We start from the raw sequence: 16,298 nt of genomic DNA, 5'->3' as shown, positions 1-16,298 counted from the left end.
GAGTAGTTTATGGGTTCATTTGAGCATTATGTCATTTTATATTTATTGATCATATCTTTATGCTTCACTTCAAGTGTCAGTTTGGGGATTTCTTCGTCAAGAAGTGGCTATCTTTGATTTTTAATAAGTTGTGTGGCGTCGTTGTACAGGACAATTCTACTTTTAAGGTGCTGGATTCCCTGATTGTTAACGACGAGGCTAGCGGGTTCTTTACCGAGGCCAAGATGAATGGGCTCTTTAAGTCCAAGCCGTGAACTCTTATTGATATCATGCAAACATGTGATCTCTTCATCTACGTCAACTGCTCCCCCAATAGTCATGAATCTTAACGGGAAAAGAAGGTTCACTTACTAAAACTTATTTGATTATAGCAAATTAATTGTTTCAACTTGGTTTGATTGCTATTTGACTTTCTTTTTTCTTTGTTGATCTGGATCATTTTTTCTTTTTTTTTGTTTGGATATAAATATTTTGGAATTTTAGCTTGGATAAGAATTTAATTAATCAGAGCATAAGATCATATGGTTAACGTTTCCATTAACAGAGGTAACTAATTGACTATGAATTTTGATGGCTTAACTTACAAGACAAAGTTTAGATATGAAAATTTTCCTTAGCAAGAGTTATTGTTGCAGCACCTGTAAGTTTATCCCTGTTGGGATGAGTCTTGCAGCCAATTAGGATTGGTTAAGGCTTGATTTCAATCATGCAACAACATCATTCATGTTAAATGATTAAAGGTTTTCCTTCATCAATAAGACATAAATTATAACTAGTTATAAGTCTAATTGGATGAAGTTCATGAGATTAATATGTCGCAAGGGAACTGTAATGGGTTGCAATTATGAGATCCTTATGCATCAAAGCGTAATCTCAAAATATTCCTAGTTAATGTATCATTGAGACTAGACATCAATGATACTTAGAGACTGGTACATTCTATGTTCCTTACTTGAGAAGTAAGCAACTGATCTCATAGGTTGAAGTATAAAGATATTTGAAACTAGAACGTAGGTGCTTGCCTAGAAGAACAAGTTCACTAAACATGACCCGTCATGAGAAGTGCATTTGGTATTTCACTCAAGTCTCTATGCAATACTTCTCATGTGTCAATTGTGTAAATACTCCTTAGACTTAAAACGCCAAGTTGTCTTATGTGTGGAGTGCTATACTTTGATTTCATCTCTACGTATGCCTAACCAAGGATGTCAAAACATAATGCTTTTGGGTATAGCATGAAGCATAAGAGGGCAAATGAGTGGTCAAGATAGGAATCATCACCCCAATTGATGTAAGGGACACATCCTAACTATTCTGGTTAATATTAGCTTCTTGAAGTCCTTAGCCAAGGCGACTTGAAGATCATGAAAGGAGTTTCATAAGTCTTTATAAAGTTGATGATCAAACTTTAAGAACGAATATGGAGATCAATAAGAGTAGACACAGCACCATGTTTTTATCATCTCCGAGATATAAGATAAGGGATGAATTACACTGAAAGGGCGATCACTGAAAGGTTGAGCCAAACCATCTTGACTCTTCTAACATTTAGGTGGCCATGATGGATTGCTAGATCTGTCAAACCCTGCTTTGTAAAATAATTATGATGTTATTCACATGCTCGATAGAATGTTTGTATATTGAGATATTGTGGATATAATTGGATAATTAAAATTGAAATGGATGGAATTGGAGTTGAATTGGAGATTTTAGAAATTTACACCGTGTATAGGCGAGTTAGGTTGGACACTATGATTAAGTAATTGTCCAAACATTTCACACCCTATCTAGTGCATACGCATGGATAAGAGCCTGAAATAATATATATTGATTTGACACAAATTATTGAATTTTTTGTGTCATGTATTGTGGATAGGTGGTAAGCTATCTGATACGGGTAAAAGACTACACCCGAGGACCGAGAATAGGAGTATATCTACTCCTAGTACAGTGAGTAAACTTACTATCATCTTAATTATCTAGAGTAGATTTATTTAATTGTGTGATTTTATGGAAAAATGGTTTAATTGAAAAATTATTGTGTTTTATGGGAAAATGAGATTTTATAAAATAATTTTATAAAATTTTTGCAAATTTAATAATGATTTCAAAAATAGAGTAATTGGAGACCTATACTATGATTGTGTTGTTTATCCATGATTTTACATTAAATGGCTTATGATAAATGTGGGTATGACTGGTTATTTTTATGATTTAAAGAATATGTGAACTGCTTTGATTTGCCTTGAATGTGTTAAGTGAGCCATGTCATACTATTGTGATTTTATTGGTTGGTGGATTATAAAGTGGGCACTGCAGTGACAGGGGTTCCGTGGGCCAGCCTAATTAGAGGGGCACGGTTCCCAATTATTGAGCTTACCTTGATTGGAGAGGCGCGTAGGATAACTCCCGAGGTAGGATTTGAGTACACTTCACGCTGGCCACCACGTGAAATTGGGACTCAACCAACGTCAAGGAACGGCTGTGTTGTCAAAGGTGAAATGTATTTATGTGTGTGACAATAAACAGCCTTGGCGGTCTCGGCAAGATGCTTTCGCGGGGTATCCCCGAGAATAGATTTTTGGCAAGGGCCAAGTTTTTGAAAAGTGCATAAGCCATGTTGAGTAATTGAATGAAATCCAATTATTTATATGGGTTGGGATGAATTATTTTAATTGTCTCCTACTACTCGGCTTTAGATTATTTTGATGATGTCTGTCTACTCACTGAGATTTTATAATCTCACCCCTTCTTCCTGTACATTTTTCAGGATCAGAATAGGCAGTAGACTGTCAATTGCATCGAGAAGTAAATTTCGGAGTTGCATTCTAGAAAGCAAGGTTATAGACTTAAACCTTCTCAGTTATTTGGGGGCCCACGTGTCATTGTAATTTAAATTGCATACTCCAGTTTTTTTTATATTACAGTATGTATAAATTTATTTTGTTTTTATGTGCAGAAAATTTAATTTTTGATGTTTCAAAAATATACATATATATTGTTTTACATTAAAATAGATAATTTTGATTAATATTTTTTTTATTTTATTATTAAAAAAAAGAGAGGAATAGAAAAACTGGTACAAAAGCCTTGCGAGGTCTCGAAAGGCATTCAGGGGAAGAATGTTTGTCGAGGCTTCGCGGCGGTTGTCACGGGCTCGATGGGAGTTTCGAGTCGTGACAATTCGATTGGTATTAGAGCTTTTGGTTAACAAAGCATGGTTTTAAAGTTTTTGATTTTTATAGTTATTTTAAGAATTCACACTGACACTGCGTGGCCCCGGGTTGAGTTAAACTAGGTTAAGTTAAGTTGGGTTAGGTAAAGTTGCATGTATGTAGAATCTGAGATTACCTAAACTTGCTTCGTTTCCTTTTTAGATTACCATGTCTCCTCGACGTGAGCACCCACTCCTTATTAGATCAGCTAGGAGGGGTAGAGGTCGTCTTAGGCAGGGTCAGCCAGACCTTAGAGGAGAGGAATCGACTGCATCCCCTTTTCGAGCAACACTTGCTGCTAAACCGGTCAAGATTCTTCCGCCACCTACTAGCATTCCTGCCGTGTCTCCTAAGGTAATTCAGGCAATGGCAGCCTTCTTTACCGCAATAGCTGGTCAAGCTCAGACTAGTCAAGTCCCACCTGTAGTGCCACCAGTTACTCCTTCAGTTCCATTGGCACATGATGTCTCTATTTCTAAAAAGCTGAATGAGGCTAGACAACAGGGTTGCGTGTCCTTTGTGGGTGAGTTGGACGCCACCACAGCGAAGGATTGGATTAATCAGGTTTCAGAGACACTCTTTGATATGAGATTGGAGAATGAGATGAAGCTGATAGTGGCTACGAGGTTATTGGAGAAGAGAGCCCGTACATGGTGGAATTCGATGAAGTCTCGTTCCACTATTTTCCTAACTTGGTCAGACTTTCTGAGGGAATTTGATAGTCAATATTATACCCATTTCCATCAAAAAGAGAAGAAGAGAGAATTTCTGAGTCTGAAGCAGGGGAATTTAACTGTAGAGGAGTATGAGACTCAATTTAACGAGTTGCTATCTTATGTGCCTGATTTAGTGAGGACTGAACAGGATCAGGCCAGTTATTTCGAGGAAGGGCTCCACAATGAGATAAGAGAGCGAATGACTGTGACAGGTAGAGAGCCCCATAAAGAGGTAGTACAAATGGCCTTAAGGGCTGAGAAGCTCGTAAATGAAAATAGAAGAATGCGAGCTGAGTTGGCAAAGAGGAAAAATCCGAATATGTCCACCAGTCAGCCACTAAAGAGGAGTAAAGGCTCATTTGTTTCAGGGAGTGCTCCTTCTGTTTCGGTAACATCCTCTCGACCATCATTTTCACAAATGCAGCAGAGGCCTCCGAGATTCAGCGAATTTGCAGTGACTACTTCTGAAAAGAGTTTTGGAGGTTCTGACAGATGCAGAGAATGTGGAAGATTTCATGGCGGGGTGTGTTGGGGGCCTTTGCGATGTTTTCATTGTGGCCAGACGGGTCACTTTAGAACTAATTGTCCACAGTTAGGACAGGCCACTGTAGCTGTTCTATCTTCATCAACTCGTACGGACTTGCACATGAGAGATTCCTCTGGAGCACAACCGAGGCAGGAAGTAGCTATCCGACTTGATGTGGAGAGTAACACCCCAGTATGCCCACTTTTCAGACCACAGACTCATGCGTCAACAAAAGTTTTTACGGAAATGGAAGATGAAGCACGAGTCCAACCTAGAGAAAGTGAATGAAAAGTTAGGTGAAAATGTAAGATAATGATAAGAGATGTAAATACTAAGTTCTAAGAGTGTAAATAAAGCTTTTAAGAATAATATAATAAATGAGTTTATGTAGAATATCGCTATGGAATTTTCTTAATGTATTGTGGAAATTGGAGTTCAGAAATTCATAAGACATGAAATATGAATCTTTGAGGCATTGATGAGAATGAAAGTGCAACCCCACATGTGTAGGGATTAGTAATATGGGTAACTAAAGTGAAGAATGATCCTGAGTGGTTCAAGATTTAAATTTCATGTATGATGAGTGATGTAGGTAGAGCAACGAAAAGAACATCTCAATAGTTAAAGGATTGTGGAAGAATGCTCAAACGAAGGAGATGACATAAGATGTTGAACATTGGATAAAAGCTAATACCCCTATCTTTTCTTGGAGTTTGATAAGTGAAATTTTGGGGACAAAATTTTTTTTAAGGGGGGTAGTGTTGTCAAACCCTGCTTTGTAAAATAATTATGATGTTATTCACATGCTCGATAGAATGTTTGTATATTGAGGTATTGTGGATATAATTGGATAATTAAAATTGAATTGGATGGAATTGGAGTTGAATTGGAGATTTTAGAAATTTACACCATGTATAGGCGAGTTAGGTTGGACATTGTGATTAAGTAATTGTCCAAATATTTCACACCCTATCTAGTGCATACGCATGGATAAGAGCCTAAAATAATATATATTGATTTGACACAAATTATTGAATTTTTTGTGTCATATATTGTGGATAGGTGGTGAGCTATTTGATACGGGGTAAAAGACTACACCCGAGGACCGAGAATAGGAGTATATCTACTCTTAGTACAGTGAGTAAACTTACTATCGTCTTAATTATCTAGAGTAGATTTATTTAATTGTGTGATTTTATTAAAAAATGGTTTAATTGGAAAATTATTGTGTTTTATGGGAAAATGAGATTTTATAAAATAATTTTATAAAATTTTTACAAATTTAATAATGATTTCAAAAATAGAGTAATTGGAGACCTATACTACGATTGTGTTGTTTATCCATGATTTTACATTAAATGGCTTATGATAAATGTGGGTATGACTGGTTATTTTTATGATTTAAAGAATATGTGAACTGCTTTGATTTACCTTGAATGTGTTAAGTAAGCCATGTCATACTATTGTGATTTTATTGGTTGGTGGATTATAAAGTGGGCACTGCAGTGATCGGGGTTTCGTGGGCCAGCCTAATTAGAGGGGCACGGTTCCCAATTATTGAGTTTACCTTGATTGGAGAGGCGTGTAGGATAACTCCCGAGGTAGGATTTGAGTACACTTCACGCTGGCCACCACGTGAAATTGGGACTCAGCCAACGCCAAGGAACGGCTGTGTTGTCAGAGGTGAAATGTATTTGTATGTGTGACAATAAACAGCCTTGGCGGTCTCGGTAAGATGCCTTCGTGGGGTATCTCCGAGAATGGATTTTTGGCAAGGGCCAAGTTTTTGAAAAGTGCATAAGCCATGTTGAGTAATTGAATGAAATCCAATTATTTATATGGGTTGGGATGAATTATTTTAATTGTCTCCTATTACTCAGCTTTAGATTATTTTGATGATGTCTATCTACTCACTGGGATTTTATAATCTCACCCATTCTTCCTATACATTTTTCAAGCTCAGAATAGGCAGTAGACTGTCAATTGCATCGAGAAGTAAATTTCAGAGTTGCATTCTAAAAAGCAAGGTTATAGACTTAAACCTTCTCAGTTATTTGGGGGCCCACGTGTCATTGTAATTTAAATTGTATACTCCAGTTTTTTTTTATATTACAGTATGTATAAATTTATTTTGTTTTTATGTACTGAAAATTAATTTTTGATGTTTCAAAAATATACGTATATATTGTTTTACATTAAAATAGATAATTTTAATTAATATTTTTATTTTATTTTATTATTAAAAAAAAGAAAAAAAGAGAGAGGAATGGAAAAACTAGTACAAAAGCCTTGCGAGGTCTCGAAAGGCATTCGGGGGAAGAATGTCTGTCGAGGCTTCACGGCGGTTGTCACTGGCTCAATAGAAGTTTCGGGTCGTGACAAGATCCCAATCTTGGTCTATGATGTCAGGACCCGGAACTCCCATCGAGCCCGTGACAATCGTCGCGACGTCCCGATAGGCACTCATTATCCCGAATGCCGATCGAAACCCCGCAAGGCTTAGCATCAGCTTCTGCATCTCCCCAGTGAGTGACAGTTATTAAATCTCACATTTCAAAAAAAAAAATCATAAGTTATTTCCAAATCAAAATAATAAAATATTACTTTCTGGCTCCCAGGGGTATTTTCGTTATTTTTTTCAAAAATACCAAAACTCGCCAAAAACATGGTATAAAAGCTAAATATATTCATACATATTTTAAATTAAATAACTGAAGAATAAAATTACTTTTACAGTGACACGTGGGCCCCCAACTGACTAAGAAGATGTAGGGCTACGAACCCTTACTTTCTAAGATGCAACTCCGAGATTAATTTTCGTCTTAATCAACTATCAACAAATTGTCCTGAGCCTGAAAAATGTATAGGAAAAAGGGGTGAGATTATAAAATCCCAATGAGTAAACATACATCATCAAAATAATTTAAAGCCGAGTAATAGGAGACAATTAGAATAATTCATCCCAACCCATATAAATAATTGGATTTCATCCAATTACTCAACATGGCTTATGCACTTTTCAAAAACTTGGCCCTTGCCAAAAATCCATTCTCAGAAATACCCCGCAGAGGCATCTTACCGAGACCACTAAGGCTGTTTATTATCACACACACAAACACATTTCACCTCTGACAACACAACCGTTCCTTGGTGTTGGCTGAGTCCCAATTTCACGTGGTGGCCAGCGTGAAGTGTACTCAAATCCTACCTCGGGAGTTATTCTACGCGCCTCTCCAATTGAGGTAAGCTCAATAATTAGGAACCGTGCCCCTCTAATTAGGCTAGCCCACGGAACCCCCGTCACTATAGTGCCCACTTTATAATCCACCAACCAATAAAATCATAATAGTATGACATGGCTCACTTAACACACAGTTCACATATTCTTAAAATCATAAAAATAACTAGTCATACCCACATTTATCATAAGCCATTTAAAGTAAAATCATAGATAAACAACACAATCATAGTATAGGTCTCCAATTACTCTATTTTTGAAATCATTATTAAATTTGTAAAAATTTTATAAAATTATTTTATAAAATCTCATTTTCCCATAAAACACAATAATTTTCCAATTAAACCATTTTTGCATAAAATCACACAATTAAATAAATCTACTCTAAATAATTAAGACGATAGTAAGTTTACTCACTGTTCTAGGAGTCGATAAACTCCTATTTTCAGTCCGCGGGTACAGTTCTTGACCCATATCTAATGGCTCACCACCTAGCCATAATCCATGGCACATATTTCAATTAAATTGTGTCTAACGGTCATAAGCTATTTTAGGCTCGATATATATGCATGATATGAAATGAAAAATGCACAAGTAGCCATCTAGACCCGATATTGACCTAAGTCGATTTTTCATCCAATAAATTGGCTAATGCGTCCAATTTCACTCCAACTTTCTCCATTTCTTTTCCAATCCCTCAATTCACCAAGCACAACTAATTAACACACAATTAGGCAAATTTATCTTCACTTTTCTTCTTGGAACTTTCGGCCATTGAAGGTTCATGGGAAAAATGGATTCTTTTCTTGTTGTTTTGTTTCTAAACATGTTTAACTAACTTTAAACACCAACATAACTCAAAATCAAACAATTCCAACATCTTTCTCTCTCCATACCCATTTTGACCAGCCATAATTTCATCATGAAAACATGTAATTTAACCATGGAAATTAAGAAAAAATGCATGGGTAAGGTAAATCACTAGCAAAATCAAAGAAATTTTACCTTTGCTTGACCAAATCCTTGAATTCCAACACTTTCTCTTTGATTTTTCCCACCTAGGGTTTGTTCTTCCTTGGTTTCTCTTCTCTTCTGGTTTGGCTGATCACTATGGGAGAAATGGGCTGATTTTTTTGCCTTTTTATAAAGAAATAATAAAATAATAAAAACATGACACATGGCATTTCCTTATTGGCTCAAATTTTAAATATTTGAATTTTTATTCTTTAATTCTCCACCACACATTTCTCATGTTTATCCATTTCCATGATGAATAAAATTCCTTGGTCTTGACAAGTGTCGGGGGTGAAAATTTACCGATTTGCCCTCGGGGTGGCAAAATTACCATTTCACCCTTATACTCCAAATTATACCGGAATTAAAATTTTTCACTTCTAAACTTCAAATCATACTCCAATACTTAAATCATACTCCCATAAGTCAAATGGAGCAAAAAAATCTTTTCTAAAAATTCTCATTTTGTCCCCAAGTGGCAAATGACCATTTTACCCCTAGATAGTGAAAATTTTGGTTTGACTCCAAATTGATCCTCGAACTCCGAATTACCATTTTGAGTCATCTATGAACTGTGAAACTCTTAATTTCACCTTAAAATTCCTATTTGAACTAGTTCGAGGCTTAATCGACTCAATGGTACCATTAGGGGCAATATCGTCTTTTAACAATTCCTTGAACTTTCTAAATCTGTAAACATTCTATTGAGCATGTAAATGACGTCGTAATTATTTTATAGAACAGGGTTTGACAACACTACCTCCTTTAAAATAAAATTTTGTCCTCAAAATTTCACTTATCAAACTCCAAGAAAAGATAGGGGTATTAGCTTTTATCCAATTTTCAACATCTCATGTCATCTCCTTCGTTTGAGCAGTCTTCCACAATCCTTTAACTATTGAGATGTTCTTTTTGTTGCTCTACCTACATCACTCATCATACATGAAATTTAAATCTTGAACCATTCAAGATCATTCTTCACTTTAGTTACCCATAGTACCAATCCCTACACATGTGGGGTTGCACTTTCATTCTCATCAATGCCTTAAAGATTCATCTTTCATGTCTTATGCATTTTTGAACTCCAATTTCCACAATACATTAAGAAAATTCCATAGCGATATTCTACATAAACTCATTTATTATATTATTCTTAAAAGCTTTATTTACACTCTCAGCACTTAGTATTTACATCTCTTATCATTATTTTACATTCCCACCTAACTTTTCATTCACTTTCTCTAGGTTAGACTCGTGCTTCATCTTCCATTACCGCAAAAACTTTTGTTGACACACGAGTCTGTGGTCTGAAAGGTGGGTATACTGGGGTGCTACTCTCCACATCAGGCCGGATAGCTACTCCCTGCCTCGGTTGTGGTCCAGAGGAATCTCTCATCTGCAAGTCCGTACGAGCTGATGAAGATAGAGCAACTACAGTGGCCTATCCTAACTGTGGACAATTAGTTTTAAAGTGACCAGTCTGGCCACAATGAAAACATCGCAAAGGCCCCCAACACACCCTGCCATGAAATCTTCCACATTCTCTGCATTTGTCAGAACCTCCGAAACTCTTTTCAAAAGTAGTCACTGCAAATTCGCTGAATCTCGGAGGCCTTTGCTGCATTTGTGAAAATGATGGTTGGGAGGATGTTACCGAAACAGAAGGAGCATTCCTTGAAACAAATGAGCCTTTGCTCCTTTTTAGTGGCTGATTGGAGGACATATTCGAATTTTTCCTCTTTGCCAACTCAGCTCGCATTCTCCTATTTTCATTTGTGAGCTTCTCAACCCTTAATGCCCTTTGCACTACCTCTTTATGGGGCTCCCTACCTGTCATAGTCATTCGCTCTCTTATCTCATTGCGGAGCCCTTCCTCGAAATAATCGGCCTGATCCTGTTTAGTCCTTACTAAATCAGGCACATAAGACAGCAGCTTGTTAAATTGAGTCTCATACTCCTTTACAGTTAAATTCTCCTACTTCAGACTTAGAAATTCTCTCTTCTTCTCTTTTTGATGGAAATGGGTATAATATTGACTATCAAATTCCCTCAGAAAGTCTGACCAAGTTAGGAGAATAATGGAACTAGACTTCACCGAATTCCACCATGTACGAGCTCTCTTCTCCAATAACCTCATAGCCACTATCAGCTTCATCTCATCCTCTAATCTCATATCAGAGAGTGTCTCCAAAACCTGATTAATCCAGTCCTTCGCTGCGGTGGCGTCCAACTCACCCACAAAAGACACACAACCCAGTTGTCTAGCCTCCTTCAGCTTTTTAGAAATAGAGACATCATGTGCCAATGGAACTGAAGGAGTAACTGGTGGCACTATAGGTGGGACTTGACTAGTCTGAGCTTGACCAGACATTGCGGTAAAGAAGGCTGCCATTGCCTGAATTACCTCAAGAGACATGGGAGGAATGCCAGTAGGTGGCGGAGGAATCTCGACAAGTTTAGCAGCAAGTGCCGCTCGAAAAGGGGACGCGGTCGATTCCTCTCCTCTAAGGTCTGGCTGACCCTGCCTAAGACGACCTCTACCCCTCTTAGCTGATCTAGTAGGGAGTGGGCGCTCATGTCGAGGAGGCATGATAATCTAAAAAGAAAACAAGGCAAGTTTAGGTAATCTCAGACTCTACATACAAGCAACTTTACCTAACCCAACTTAACTTAACCTAGTTTAACTCAACTCGAGGCCACGCAGTGTCAGTGTGACTTCTTAAAATAACTATAAAAACCAAAAATTTTTAAACCATGCTTTGTTAACCAAAAGCTCTGATACCAATAAAATTGTCACAACCCGGAACTCCCATCGAGCTTGTGACAATAGTCGCGACATTCCGATAAGCACTCAGTACCCCGAATGCCGATCGAAACCCCGCAAGGCTTAGCATAAGCTTCTGCATCTCCCCAGTGAGCGACAGTTATTAAATCTCACATTTAAAAAAAAAATCATAAGTCATTTCCAAATCAAAACAATAAAATATTACTTTCTGGCTCATAAGGGCATTTTCGTCATTTTTCTTCGACAATACCAAAACTCGCCAAAAATATGGTGTAAAAGCTAAATATATTCATACATATTTTAAATTAAATAAATGAAGAATAAAATTACTTTTACAGTGACACGTGGGCCCCCAACTGACTAAGAAGATGTAGGGCTACGAACCCTTACTTTCTAAGATGCAACTCCGAGATTAATTTTCGTCTTAATCAACTATCAACAAATTGTCCTGAGCCTGAAAAATGTATAGTAAGAAGGGGTGAGATTATAAAATCCCAGTGAGTAAACAGACATCATCAAAATAATCTAAAGCCAAGTAATAGGAGACAATTAAAATAATTCATCCCAACCCATATAAATAATTGGATTTCATCCAATTACTCAACATGGCTTATGCACTTTTCAAAAACTTGGCCCTTGCCAAAAATCCATTCTCGGAAATACCCCGCAGAGGCATCTTACCAAGACCGCCAAGGCTGTTTATTGTCACACACACAAACACATTTCACCTCTAACAACACAGCCGTTCCTTGGCGTTGGCTGAGTCCCAATTTCAAGTGGTGGCCAGCGTGAAGTGTACTCAAATCCTATCTCGGGAGTTATTCTATGCGCCTCTCCAATCGAGGTAAGCTCAACAATTGGGAACCGTGCCCTTCTAATTAGGCTGGCCCACGGAACCTCCGTCACTGCAGTGCCCACTTTATAATCCACCAACCAATAAAATCACAATAGTATGACATGACTCACTTAACACAGTTCACATATTCTTAAAATCATAAAAATAACCAGTCATACCCACATTTATAATAAGCTATTTAATGTAAAATCATAGATAAACAACACAATCATAGTATAGGTCTCCAATTACTCTATTTTTGAAATCATTATTAAATTTGCAAAAATTTTATAAAATTATTTTATAAAATCTCATTATCCCATAAAACACAATAATTTTCCAATTAAACCATTTTTCCATAAAATCACACAATTAAATAAATGTACTCTAGATAATTAAGATGATAGTAAGTTTACTCACTGTTCTAGGAGTCGATATACTGCTATTTTTAGTTCGCGGGTACAGTCCTTTACCCGTATCTAATGGCTCACCACCTAGCCATAATCCATGGCACATATTTCAATTAAATTGTGTCTAACAGTCATAAGCTATTTCAGGCTCGATATGTATGCATGATATGAAATGAAAAATGCACAGGTAGCCATTTAGACCCGGTATTGACCTAAGTCGATTTTTCATCTAATAAATTGGCCAATGCGTCCAATTTCACTCCAACTTTCTCCATTTCTTTTCCAATCCCTCAATTCACCAAGCACAACTAATTAACACACAATTAGGCAAATTTATCTTCACTTTTCTTCTTGGAACTTTCGGCCATTGAAGGTTCATGGGGAAAATGGATTCTTTTCTTGTTGTTTTGTTTCTAAACATGTTTAACTAACTCTAAACACCAACATAACTCAAAATCAAACAATTCCAACATCTTTCTCTCTCCATACCCATTTTGACTAGCCATAATTTCATCATGAAAACATGTAATTTAACCATGGAAATTAAGAAAAAATGCATGGGTAAGGTAAATCACTAGCAAAATCAAAGAAATTTTACCTTTGCTTGATCAAATCCTTGAATTCCAACACTTACTCTTTGATTTTTCCCACCTAGGGTTTGTTCTTCCTTGGTTTCTCTTCTCTTCTGGTTTGGCTGATCACTATGGGAGAAATGGGCTGATTTTTTTGCCTTTTTATAAAGAAATAATAAAATAATAAAAACATGACACATGGCATTTCCTTATTGGCTCAAATTTTAAATATTTGACTTTTAATTCTTTAATTCTCCACCACACATTTCTCATGTTTATCCATTTCCATGATGAATAAAATCCCTTAGTCTTGACAAGTGTCGGGGGTGAAAATTTATCGATTTGCCCCCGGGGTGGTAAAATTACCATTTCACCCTTATACTGCAAATTATACCGGAATTAAAATTTTTCACTTCTAAACTTCAAATTATACTCCAATACTTAAATCATACTCCCATAAGTCAAATGGACCAAAAAAATCTTTTTTAAAAATTCCCATTTTGTCCCCAAGTGGCAAATGACCATTTTACCCCTAAATAGTGAAAATTTCGATTTGACTCCAAATTGATCCTCGAATTCCGAATTACCATTTTGAGTCATCCATGAACTGTGAAACTCTTAATTTCACCTTAAAATTCCTATTTGAACTAGTTCGAGACTTAATCGACTCAATGGTACCATTAGGGGCAATATCGTCTTTTAACGATTCCTCGAACTTTCTAAATCTATAAACATTCTATTGAGCATGTAAATGACGTCGTAATTATTTTATAGAACAGGGTTTGACATATGAACTCTTGGTAGTTAACTTGATTAATGATAAATTTAAAATAGTTTAAATTTATCTAATTCTAAGTTTAACTTATGAATTATATGTTGAGTTCATTACCAACATGTTACAAGCCTAATGAGTCACACACCTAAAATAAATGTTGAAAATAAAATGGGAGAAGTGATTAAGTTGGACTTAATCAAATTAGAAGTTATGAGCTTCTCAAGCACTTGATTAAAATTGTTTAATTAAGTTATGCCTAATTAATTAAATTGATTAATTAAATCATTGGGTCTAATTAATTAAATTATTTAATTAAGTCATTGGGGCTAATTAATTAAATTAAACAATTAAGTTATTGGGCCTAATTGATTAAATTTTTTTAATTAAGTCATTAGGCCTAATTGACTAAAAGTTTTGAATTAAATTGTTGGGCTTAATTAATTAAATTGTTTAATTAAGTTATTGGGCCTAATTGATTAAATTAAACAATTAAGTTAATTGGGCTTTTTTAAGGACTTAATTAAATTGTTTATTCAAATTATTGGATTAATTGGCAATTACAAAATAGCTTTGTAATTAGGGTTTAAAATTAATCCAAGGTATAAATACCTTGCTATAGCCTCCAAACAAAATGAGAGAAAACGGCTAAAAAAAAAAAAGAGAACGGCACATTTGAAATTTCTTTTGCCTTGCTGCTCCTTGTGTGAAGAAAAACAGTTTTTCATACACTTGATTTCTTTTGTGTGTTCAGCCCCACAATTTTGTGTGGATTATGAGTTTATGAAACTCATCTTTGCTAGCACATTGTCAAGGCATAGCACTCCCAATCCTTAAAGAAGGATTTTCTCATTCATTAGTGTAGATCACCATTAGAGGCTGCACAAGAATTCCTTGGACAGCTTTGGTTTGCAACAACTGGGCTGAGGTGGTTGAGCTTTTGAAGGCTGATTTGGTAATTTAACAAAGGATTCATCAACCATTGTTATTTAGGTAAACTTGATATGATCATATATATTTTATTTTTAATTTAATTATGTACTCAATTTGTCATGAAAAAGATCCTAAGAAAGTGAGGCGTAATTTAATTTTAAATTTTTTTTCGTTGCGTTTTATTTGTATTTGATACAAGATTAAGCCTCACCCAACAGTGGTATCAGAGCCCCTTTCATGCCATTTGAGTGCTTGTTCATGTTCAATGGATGCTTGATTAACAAATAGTTGTTTTGCATTTTGATTTGGTGCAATTTTGTTAAAATCGATTTTTCAAAAATTCTGCTTTGCCAATTTCATTTAATTCTATCTAGCAACATTTGTAGCCTCTTTTAATCTTATTTTAACTTATTTAAATAATATATAGACTTAACTAATGTGTGTTTTGCATTGTGCAAAGGAAGCACAAGAAAAAAGGACACCATACGTAACGGTTTTGGAGGCTGTCTTGCAAGGCAGCACACACACGGTTTTTGGTGCAGAATTTTGCTTCTATTTGTGCTTAATTTCCAGCAAAAAAAAAAAATTGTAGTTGTTACACATTTATTGCTGGATATGTGGACAGCAAAATCATGAAATGTTCATGAATAAATAGGCTGATTTAAGCAAGAAATTGGAGCAAAAAGTGAAAGTAGTCCACCTCACTAACATGACATGAATTTCAGTTTTAATTAACAAGAAAGTTTTGGAAATTAATTCTGAAAAATTCCAAAAAAATTATATTTATTAAAATGTTCAATAAGGATTATTTCTGGAAAATATCATGGTCAAATATGCTGATTTCAAGCAAAAAAATTGGTGCAAATATAAATTGGTCCAACTCACTGTTTTGGCATAAATTTCAGTTTTAATTGACAAGAAACTCTTGAAAATTAATTCTGAAAAATTCTATAAAAATTATCTTTATTAAATTGTTCAATGAGGATTACTTTTGGAAATTTTCATGGCCAAACAAGCTGATTTAGACTATTAATAATTGAAAGTTTGAAAACAGTTCAAAGAATAGTTATAGCTTGGAAATCGATTTTGAATGGCAAGATAATCTTGCAAAATTAATTCTGAAAATTTCAGAATATTATCCTTATTTGAAAGGTTCAATTAAAGGATAAAATTTTGAATTTGAATTAAGTTTTAAGTGGCTGGACACTTAACTAAATTAAAGGAATGTCCTTTACATGTGAAACGGTACTCATGACAAAGGCTGTGCATGGTGCTGCCACAC

Source organism: Theobroma cacao, chromosome 9 (genome assembly GCF_053813885.1).
Source record: "Theobroma cacao isolate CCN51 chromosome 9, ASM5381388v1, whole genome shotgun sequence".
Classification (NCBI taxonomy): domain Eukaryota; kingdom Viridiplantae; phylum Streptophyta; class Magnoliopsida; order Malvales; family Malvaceae; genus Theobroma; species Theobroma cacao.
Note: the sequence above shows the minus strand (reverse complement) of the source record.